Source organism: Sminthopsis crassicaudata, chromosome 4 (genome assembly GCF_048593235.1).
Source record: "Sminthopsis crassicaudata isolate SCR6 chromosome 4, ASM4859323v1, whole genome shotgun sequence".
NCBI classification, from domain to species: Eukaryota; Metazoa; Chordata; class Mammalia; order Dasyuromorphia; family Dasyuridae; genus Sminthopsis; species Sminthopsis crassicaudata.
Window position 1 is genome coordinate 335,528,043 of NC_133620.1, and position 10,848 is coordinate 335,538,890.

Genomic DNA, 10,848 nt, shown 5'->3' on the forward strand with positions numbered 1-10,848 from the left:
CCGACCTTGTTTGACATTATATGTAATGTTTCACATCTATAGACTTGTGCCTTCCTCCTGAACGAAGGAAGCATTTCATCAATCCTCTAGAACCAAGACACAAAACATTTTTGAGAATATTTCCTAATCCCTTTCATTTCTACTGGGCTGGCGGATAGGCAAAAGTTAAAAGGCCGACTATGAAGAGTGCTAGTTAGAATGAAGGAACAGGAAAGCAATGAGAAGAGGGCCTGGCCCTCAAGGAACTGATCATCCAGTTGGGATTGTAAATCATCCAATAACAGTGAGGCGAGGAGAAAGCCAAAGAAGTTTCCCTGAAGAGTTCAGGTGCTTCCCTTGTAGCTGCTGCTAATGAGCTTTTCTGACCAGTCTCAGGAAAGCCCAGGGAGTTGTTTATATGTCTGTAAGGCTCAATTTAAAGTATGAGTCTCAGATCACTTAGGACATTCACAGGTAATTAGGAGTTGGACAAATGAAAATAGAAACTCCATATTTTTATAGTGCCTTAAGAATCACAAAGATGCTTTCCTCATACTGTGGTCAACAGTACACGTTTAGGAAATTGAGTTTCAGGAAGGTCATTTTAATATTTTTTTAATTGCATATTTACTGTGCTAGGTACATGATAGGGCCTGGACCTGTGACTTCAATTTATATTGGAACTTTGAGGTGAGAAAAAAGTACTGAGGTAGATCCCACACCTTTTCTGCAATATTAGTTTCCTAGAGAACAATGTCACACTCAAACTGAGGCCACTGTATTATACATCAGCATCCTCAACAGGCTTTACTGACTTTTCACAAATTATCGTGTGAGATGAGAAGGGAACACTCAGGAGAGACACCTCTGACCTTGAGCAGGTGCTTTCCCAGTGTCGTCATGCAGCCAGCTCTCCATTCATATGCTGCAGCTAAATGGTACAGTGGATAGAGTGCTGAGCAGAGAGTTAGGAAAACACCTTGCTGAGTTCAAATTCATCTTAGACATGAGCTATTTGACCTTGAGCAAGTCCCTTCACCCGGTTTACCTCAGTTTTCTCATCTGTAAAATGAGCTGGAGAAGGAAATGGCAATGGCCAATGTCTTGACCAAGAAAATCCCATATGAGGTCACAAAAAAATCAAGACCCAATTGAAATGATTAAACTCTCCAACCCAGCTGCCTCTGGAGATAAAAATATAAAGTACTTCAAATACTGCACTTATTTTATTGGGTAAAGTGACATTGAGCGTCCTTGATGGAATTGGAACTTATGTCTTTTGACTCACGCTCTTTCTACCATAGCAGACTCCTGGGAGTGAAGAATATAGAAGGGCAGAATCTGCCTCCCCTCTGTGTTGAGAAAGTGGTATTACAAGAACCTTGGTGTTAAAGATCTCAAGAATTAGTCTTATGATGGTCACCAGAGACAGAAGTCTGTTTTTAGATCCTTGTCTAGTATAAAGTTGAAATATTCCCCAAAGGTACATCTATGATCTTAAGAATTTTCAGTTTGAAACTGGAACTAAAATAGTTTTCTTTCCAGACCTGAAAAGTTGCTTTTTCCATTGTCTCTGTGTGTGACTAGATTATTTTTAATTCAATTTTATTTTTATTTTCAGTTCCAAATACTCTTCCTCCACCCAAGGAGAAGGCAAGATATACACTACCCATTATGCATATGAAGTGGTATAAAACATTTTTGAGGAGGGAGGTGAATAAAAAGGGAAAAAAATATGCTTCAATCTGCAGTTCTCTATCTGGAGTTGGTTAACATTTTTCATTATGAATTCTTTGGAATTATGGTGGATCGCTGTATTGAACAGAGTTACTATCTCTTTAGCAGTTGATTATGATAGTTTTTTTTTACTGGGTAAATTGTACTGGTTCTGCTCACTTTGCATCAGTTCATATAAGTCTTTCCAGGATTTTCTGAAATCATCCCTTTCATTTCATACAGCACAATAGTATTCCATCACATTAATATGTCATAACTTGTTCAGCCATTCCCCAATTAATGGGCAGCCCCTCAGTTTCTAATTTTTTGCTGCCACAAAAAAAAACCCTATAAATATTTTTATTCAAATGGGTTCTTTTTCTTGGATCTTTTTGGAGTATAGTCTGTAATCTTTTTAGAAAAAAATCAGGAAGCCCTGAGTTCAAATCTGATCTCAGACACTAGTTGTGTGACCCTGGGCCTTAGTTTCCCCAACTGTAAAATGGGATAAAGCAATCTCTACCTTCCAGGGTTGTGCAGATCAAATAGTGATGTCTAACACACAGTAGGCATTATATAATATATTACGCTTAATTTATTAAATATTATATAAATGCCTATTCCCTCCATCCCTTTTTTGTAAAGCCTAGAGTCTTATCCCAACTCCCATTCTCACAGATACCTCAAATCCCCTCAAGGCCATTATATTCCTTCCAGGCTTTCAGCCCTCAAGGTTAGAAGGAAGAAACAGCAGGTCTTATGTTGTCTTCAAAAGCCCCCACTGTTGTGCTTGCCTGAGAGAGTAATTCAGCCAACGTTCAGGAAAAATTACTATAGTGATACAAAATATTCCTGCAGAAATTTCTCATGCTGTCCTACCAGTACATACAGAATTCAGTGAAAAGTGGTTTAAACTGAGAAAGCACAGAGAGAATGGGGTAATGTGGCTTGTTTTTGCTAAAAGTCCTTTTCGTTTCCCATGGGATGCTGAGGTAGATGATAGAGCTTCTTTGCTAGGCTCCTTGTGGAACCATGAATCTACGATCCAATCCATCTTTGGCTCCCAGTGCACATACTCCATCAGTTGAGGTAGGGACAATGATAGGACACTCATGGGTAAGTCCAAGATCCTCTAGACATTTTAAAACTTTCAAGATCCTCCTCTGGCCTAAAAGGGGGAAGGAGAAGCTAAGGAGGAAAGGGAAGAAAGAGAAAGATATTCATGCTGATCAAAGTTTTTTTTTCCTCCAGCGAAGCTGAAATTATCTTCATTGAATCCCTCAGGTAACTTGCCACCTCTGGGAAAGAGATTAATAGCAAACCTTGAGAGCTGGAACCCTGGCACTAAAAACTACTCAGAATATCAGAATGTTAGGAGGTCTTAGACATCTCTTTCAAAATGTTTTACTGATGAAACAATCTTTTGGTTGTCACTCAGAGAAAGTGACATATACAATTACTTACCAGGATGGTAACAGATCCCTATTTTTGTTTGGGATCTGGGAAGGCAGTTGGGATTAAATGACTTGCCCAGGATCATACAGCTAGTAAAGTATCTGAGGTTGGATTTGAACACAGGGCCTCCTGACTCCATGATCAGTGTTCTGTCTTGCCATTTAGCTTCCCCTATTCTTTTAAACATTTTTATTAATATATTTTGTTTTTCTATCCCCTTCATTTCCAAATATATCTCATTCTTCTCCCATCCGGCAAGTCATCCCTTTCAGCAAAAGGAAAAAAATACAATTCAGCAAAAGCAGCTCAGCTAAGCCTAACATGCAATGTTCCAATGTTCCATGCAAAATCCCCAACTTCTGCAAAGACAGCATATAGGTACATTTTTCTCCTCTTCAGCTACATAATCTAGATGTCACAGAGTGCCAGGCCTAGAGTTAAGAAAACCAGAGTTCAAATACATACTCTTGTCTACCTCAGTTTCCTCATCTGTAAAACAAGAATTATAGCATCTCTTCCCAGGGTGGTTGTGAAGATCAAATGAGATAATATTTGTACAGTACCTGGCAAATAGTTAGGTGTGAAATAACCAATAATATTCCCTCCTTCCATTCCCCCATCTCCACAGCCAAGTCAGTTTGGTAGCAACATATTCTGACTTCTGCTCCAGACAAAGACCAGAATGTCTTCACTTTCTGGGTCCAGAGTGGAGTGCTTCCTCGGAGAAATCAGGGAAATTCCCAGAAAGACCAGATCACCAGGCCAAGTTTCAGGGGCACACAATACTATCTCTTTTTTCCTACTCACTAACTCTTCTCCCAAACACATGTACCTAATGTTGCATCCTGCCTATCACAGCTGGAGTCCTCAGTTTAGCTTCCCCAAGAAACTCCATATATATCATTCAAAATGGTAGCTCACAAATCCCCAGTGCTATGTCCACTTTTTCTTTAGACAGCCAAAAGATAAATTCAAAGCAAAGATATTGAATGAAATAGCATAGTGATAGATTTTGCAATAAAACATTCACTCCCACCCCTGTAAGGGCATATTGTCCCACATGTATTCATCCCACCAGTGTGGAGAGAGATTGTAAATCAGTGAAGGGCTAGTGATGGAGAACACATGTGTGGGGGCACGGGTATCACTCTCATGCTGAAGAACCCCCTGAAGTCTTCCACTGATGTCATTTTGCTGATCTCCTCATTCCTGGGTCCAGCATCTCCGCTGGAGCCATTGGGCCTACTCAGGATGCAGACCATTCTTTTTTCAACCCAGATTGGCCACATCAATCTCAGTCTACTAGAATTTAGTGGCTAAAATTTCTCCCTGATCAGGGCAGGCCGATAGCTCTAAATCACAGCCATCACTCAGCTAACCAAAAGCCAATGAGAGTATCCCCAGGCTTTGAGTGCATCTTTCCTTTTCAATCCCTATATCAGCAGGGAAATCAAAATCTTCAGTTACAGATAACTATCTAGTTTAGGTTTCAAATAATTTGACACACTCCTAAGGTCCATTGTTGCTTAGCCTTGAAAGAATTTGAGCCACAATTAAAGGAAACAAGGTTGAAGTTTTCCATCCACAAAGTAAAATCCCTGCTTTTATTATGCATATCTGTCTACAGCAAGGCCTAAGTGCTTTGGTGCTATATTTTGTCCAGAAAAAAAAAAAAAACTGTGTCCCTACAAATACATACTGTATAAGTATATATGTCTGTGTGCATATGTAATAGAACACAGGGTGTCCAAAAGTTCTGTGTCTGTGTGTGAGGGAGAGAGGAAGAGGAAGAGAGAGAGAGAAGGAGAGAGTTCACTGCAGAAGGAATAAATGCTCCTCCCTACTACCCAGAGGAGTAGATGCAATCTGTTTGATGAACAGCCCTGTTTACTCAGGCCAGAAGGCTACACCTCTGAGGAGTTCCAGACTGCTAATATCACCTAAACTCTGTATTGTTGAAAAGCTTCCAAGTCACTGCCACATGAGGCAGAGTCAAGAACTGGTTTGAGCCAATGCCAGTGGAAGGATAAATCTTAATTTAATACTAAAAGGAACTTTAATGAAATCTGACCTGGATGGAATAGTTTTTCTGCATTTTACATCAAGGGAGTAACAAGCAATCATCTATATTAGTTGGAGACCGATGCCCTTCCCCAAAGATTCCAGGAGCCCTAACTGATAAGAAAACTTAAACAATTTTTTTTTTTTTTTTTTTTTTTTTGCTGCTGCATAAAAATCCAAAAGGCAGAAAAGACTGATTTGGTGAATCAGAGGAAAAGGGAATGTTCCAGAACAATCTTAGATTTCCATTTCCTTTCTGTTTTCTGTCCTCCAAAATGTTCCTCACTGACTCATTCTATGCCATAGTGGATTTTATTAATTTCCTCTTCCCTTTTTCCCCCTTTCTTTATTACAAAAGTCATAATATTAATAGGCCACATTTCTGTAGTGCTTTAAGATTTGCAAAATCCTGTATTCATAATAACCTTATAAAGTAGATATTACAGGAATTACATACTCATGTATGTAAAGCATAAACTAGCTGATAAAGTCCCTGGGACCTTCTACTGTAGCCCCCTGCTACCTATTTCCAGTTGTTCCATGATACTCAAGGGAATAATTGTCTCTCCAAATTCAAAGCTTATGAGTCCCCATTTCCACTAAATTTTCCTGACCAAGGCAGAAAAAAAAAAGAACCCATGATATTATGATAGAACAAAGAATATGTACTTGTATATTTAGACCTGATAGGAATGGGGTCTGTGATTTCATCGCTCTCTTCTTTGTCAGAAGACCAAATGTTAAAATGACAGTGTCTCTGACTGTGGCTGATCAGATCAATATGACCTTGAAAGACTGCCATAGATCAGGCATTTGAACGTTTGGGCTGGTAAGGAAATAGTAAAATGGTATGGATGATATCTTTTGACTCATGAAAGAAGTGGATTTCAATTTGGGAAGGCTTCAGCCTCACACTCTCTTACATTCATCAGAGTCCAGTGGCTAAGCAAAAAGGCAAGAGAACTGGTGATAATTCAGGATGCACTAGGTGACCTTGGTGTCTCGGTGTCTGACCAGTCTCTCCATCTTCCACAATGACTACTTCAGCTGCCTTCATGGCCTTTGAAAAAAAAAGTTCACATCTATCGATTCCACTGGAGAAGTCTTCACATGCTTGGGACCGACACCCTCCCTAACTCACCCACAAGTCTGAGGGTAGTTACCCTTAAAGTGTGAGGTAAATTCCCGTGACCAATGACCCTTCTAGTCTTAATCTTGCCACATGATATATGTCAGAGAGAGGATTTGAACTCAGCTAGACCCAAGGCCAGCTCCACTTCCACTACTCCATGTGGTCTCTCAGCAAAAAAAAGAATTTGAGAAAAACAATGAGAAGTCACATCAAATAGTAAACTCTATTACTCCCCATCCCAAGGTTATGGCCTCCCATGAGTCCAGAGACTGAAAGTTGCAATGACACTCTTAATCCACTCCCCCTGATTCTCCAGCTTAACAAGAGGCAGTTTTATTCACACAGAACTAACATATCCCTAACCAGCTGGTTTTCTCTTTCTTCCATCTCCTTTCCTGGTTCTGGCTTCCTACATGTCATTAAAGATATGCCAGCTAAGCAAAGGTTAATTCAATTTTATGAGTGGATTTACTTCAAAAATATGTCCAAAATAAAAGCAAAATATTTTCTCCCAGCATCTCAGGGGCGCATTCTTTCCTGTATTACCTGGATCTCTGGCAACAGTGTTCTTAAATTCAATTTGGTTTCTACATAGCATTGGTCCTACCAAGTTTATGTCCAAATGCAATACCACTTCTGGATCAGTCTTGTTCTTACTAACTACTGGGCTGAGTCCCAAAAGTCTCCCCAGGCCATCAATCCTATGTCAGCTGAAAAATCCAGCATGGACTTGACTTTCAGATTTTTAGACATCAGGTGACTTTGCTGATCTTTCAAAATACAAGATCATAGATTATGAACTCTTTCGCCTAAAACAAAAGAATAAACACTGTATCAAAAAAAAATCAAGGCTGAATTCACAGGGCTACATGTCAGCCTTAGATGGAAAAACTTATAGTATCAACTCTCACCAGGTGTCATCAAGAAGGAAGATGTCAGCCAAAGAGAAATAAAATGAAAAAAAGGTCCAAAGCAAGAGAGAAGATGAGGTCAACTGAATCCATTTGAAGACATATTTTTACCATGTTTAACATATAAATCAACAAGTCTGCCATTCATTCAGAAGTCTGCACATGTAAACCAGTTACACATCCTCCAAAGTCTCTCCAAAGCATTTCCATTTCATGCCATCATGACACATTAATGGCCAATTCCTTAGCCAATTCCTCCATTACATCTAAAAAGCCTGGCTTCTTGGTTTGGGAATGATGAAGACTCAGTTGTCTTAAAGTCACTTAGCTTTAGCTTAGCAAAAATCTTCTTCCATTGCTTCTCCTGGGAAAATCTAGCACTAGCAGATAGTCTAGACACAAATGCCATTCCCACTCTTTTTCTGGTTCTGCTACCACAGATTCCTACCTCTGTCTCATCCTTCCATGACACTTTGACTGAATTTTTTAAACTAGAATGCTAAAAATGCTTTTCTCCAATCAAAGTGCAAGCTTAAATATCATCATCTGTAGGGCCCCTGCACAGGATGCTGGAGGTTGTAGTTTCCAAATAAAACATGACATCTCGTGGCCAGAGAGAGGACTATGGGAACTGAATGTGGACCACAACATAGCATTTTCACTCTTTTTGTTGTTTGCTTGCACTTTATTTTCTTTCTCATTTTTTCCTTTTTTGAACTGATTTTTCTTACGCAGCAAGATAATTATATAAATATGTATGCCTATATTGGATTTAACATATTTTTACCATGTTTAACATATATTGGATTATTTGCCATCTAGGGGAGGGGGTGGGGAGAAGGGAAGAATTTAAACAAGGTTTGCAAGGGTCAATGTTGAAAAATTATCCTTGCATATGTTTTGAAAATAAAAAGCTTCAGTAAAAAAAAAGAAACACACACACACACACACACACACACACACACGAACACAAGAGCTATTCAGATCCAAAAAGTCTGAGAAAATGTCTTAAGTCTATTCCCAAACCTCCATCCATTTGAAGGATGGTCAGTGAGGAAGGTCAGTGCTAGAGTGACTAGACCCAGTCTATCACCTATCCCATGATGTGTGAAGAGCTCCAATTCTATCCACTTTAGAAAATGGTAGATGATACCATAATTCTGATCACATCAGTCCTCTTATTAAACATCTCCAGTGACTCCCTAATGCTTACTGAGTCAAGTTCATACTCTTCTGTCAGCATTCAAGGCTTTCCACAATTTGAAGCTGCCTTGTATTTTCTGCTCTTATTTCGTATTACTAACCTTCACAGTCTCAATGTTCCAACCAAAGTGGTTATCTGTTCCTTGAATACAGTCTATTTTTTTTCTTGCCTCCATGCTTTTGCTCATAATGATCCCCATACATGAAATCATGGAATACCCTCCTTCCATGTGTGTATATGTAACTATATACTCTTTTTTTGTGAGAACAAATGATATATATATATATATTTTTTTTTTTTTTTTAGGTTATACGCATACATTCTTTTTTCCCTGAGGCAATTGAGATTAAGTGACTTATCCAAAGTAACACAGGCTAGGAATTATTAAGTGTCTGTGGTCAGATTTGAACTCATGTCCTCCTGACTTCAGGTCCAATACTCTATCCACTGTGCCATTTGGGTGCCCCCTATACATTCATTTTTAGTATATTTACATATGAATCATATTGGGGAAAAAAATCAGAACAAAAGAGAAAAACCATGAAAAAAAAAGGTGAAAATAATGTTCATTGATCTACAATTCAATCTTCATAATTCTCTCTTTGGATGTAGATGGTGTTTTCCAATTTCCTTGGATCACTGAATTGTTGAGAAGAACCAATCTATCATAGTTGATCATCACACAGTTTTGTTGTTGCTCTGTATAATGTTTTCCTGGTTCTGCTTGTTTCACTCTGTATCAGTTCATGTAAATCTTTCCAGATTTTTCTAAAAGCAGCCCATTCATTTTTTTATAGAACAATAATATTCCATTTTTTTCACGTAACTAACTTATTCAGCTATTCCCCAATTGATGGTATCCACTCATTTTCCAATTCTTTGGCACCACAAAAAGTTGTTAGAAACATTTTTGTACATGTGGATCCTTTTTTCTTTTAAGATTTGTTTGGGATAGAGAGCCAGTAGTAGCACTGCTGGATCAAAGAGTATTCATAATTTTATAGCTCTTTGGTCATGTTAATTATATACTCTTTTTGAGTCTTGGATTCTTTAAAGTTCAACTTAAATGTTACTTCCTCTATGGAATATTTCCTGATTTCCTTGGTCAGTAACAACCTTTTTTCCACAGGTTTCACACTGTATAGTATATTGTTATCTACCCCTTCTAAGAATTTTATAATATCCTATTGGTCATTATAATTATATTCATGTTTTATCTTATCACTAGACTATAAGCTCCTTGAGGGTCAGGGCAAGACCTCATCTAAATTCTACATATCCCTCAGAACTTAGTACAATGCTTTGTACTAGTAAGCAATCAATATATACATTATTTATTATTGTTATTATTATATTAATTTTGGTGTGCTGTGATGGAATTTATTTCCTTATAATCATATTTAGTCTTTAATAATTGTAAAGTTCTTTACTCATTTGACCTTACCCCCCCCAAAAAAACCTTTGTTTTCTTTCCCTCAACCCTGTTGTCAACATGAGGTACAGAAAGATAAGATTAGCCACTGTCTTTGGCTTTGTCACTTTTCAGGGAACAGCCTGTCTCATCTATCTCAAGTCTATTTCTTCCTAGAGGGCCATCTTATTGGATGGTTTCAGAGCAGCAGGTAAAAGGGGCTTGCCAGCTGCTCTTTCCTCTCCCTGGAGTCAACCCATTTCATTCATTCCCATCTTCCTTTCTCCTCCTGGAATCCAGGTCACCAGATGGCTTGAACAAGCTGTTACTTTAGCACTACAAAAACCTGCAGCTTTCTTTCCCTTTTCCCCTCTCTTAAGAAGCCCAGCCTCAAAAATGATTGCCACAAAAATATGAATAGTGGCTAATTCCCATTATTATTTGATTCTAAGCTTGGGTCCTAATACTTGCTTGGGTCTTAGTCTTTGCTCACTTGATCAACTAATTTGGGTAATCATGAAGATGTCTTCTCTTTCTTTGAAGTTGTCCTCTGCAAGCTAAAGGAGAAAAAAAGACTCAAGATGCAATCCTCTCCAGTTCATGACTAATGAAGACTATGACATTTCCTATCAATTTGTACTCTTAGATATTTACAAGATGGACATTCAAAATACTGTTTTCTCCCAAGTACTTTTCAGATATTTTGGACAAAGACATGGCAATGTCTCAACTATATTCTATCAATACACTCTAAGAGGCTCTCTGAATGCATGGTTAATTGAAGAACAATTTACCACACAATTTACCTCTTGATGGGGTGAATGGACACCAGCAAAATACTAGGTCCCTGTCTTGCACTGACATTCTTATGAACCGTCCAGATGGAGCTATTTTATACTAAAATCCACTGTTATCTATACAATTTGGATGTTAAGTTATAGTCGTCAAATCCTGAGGCTATTTTGTATAAACAGAATGA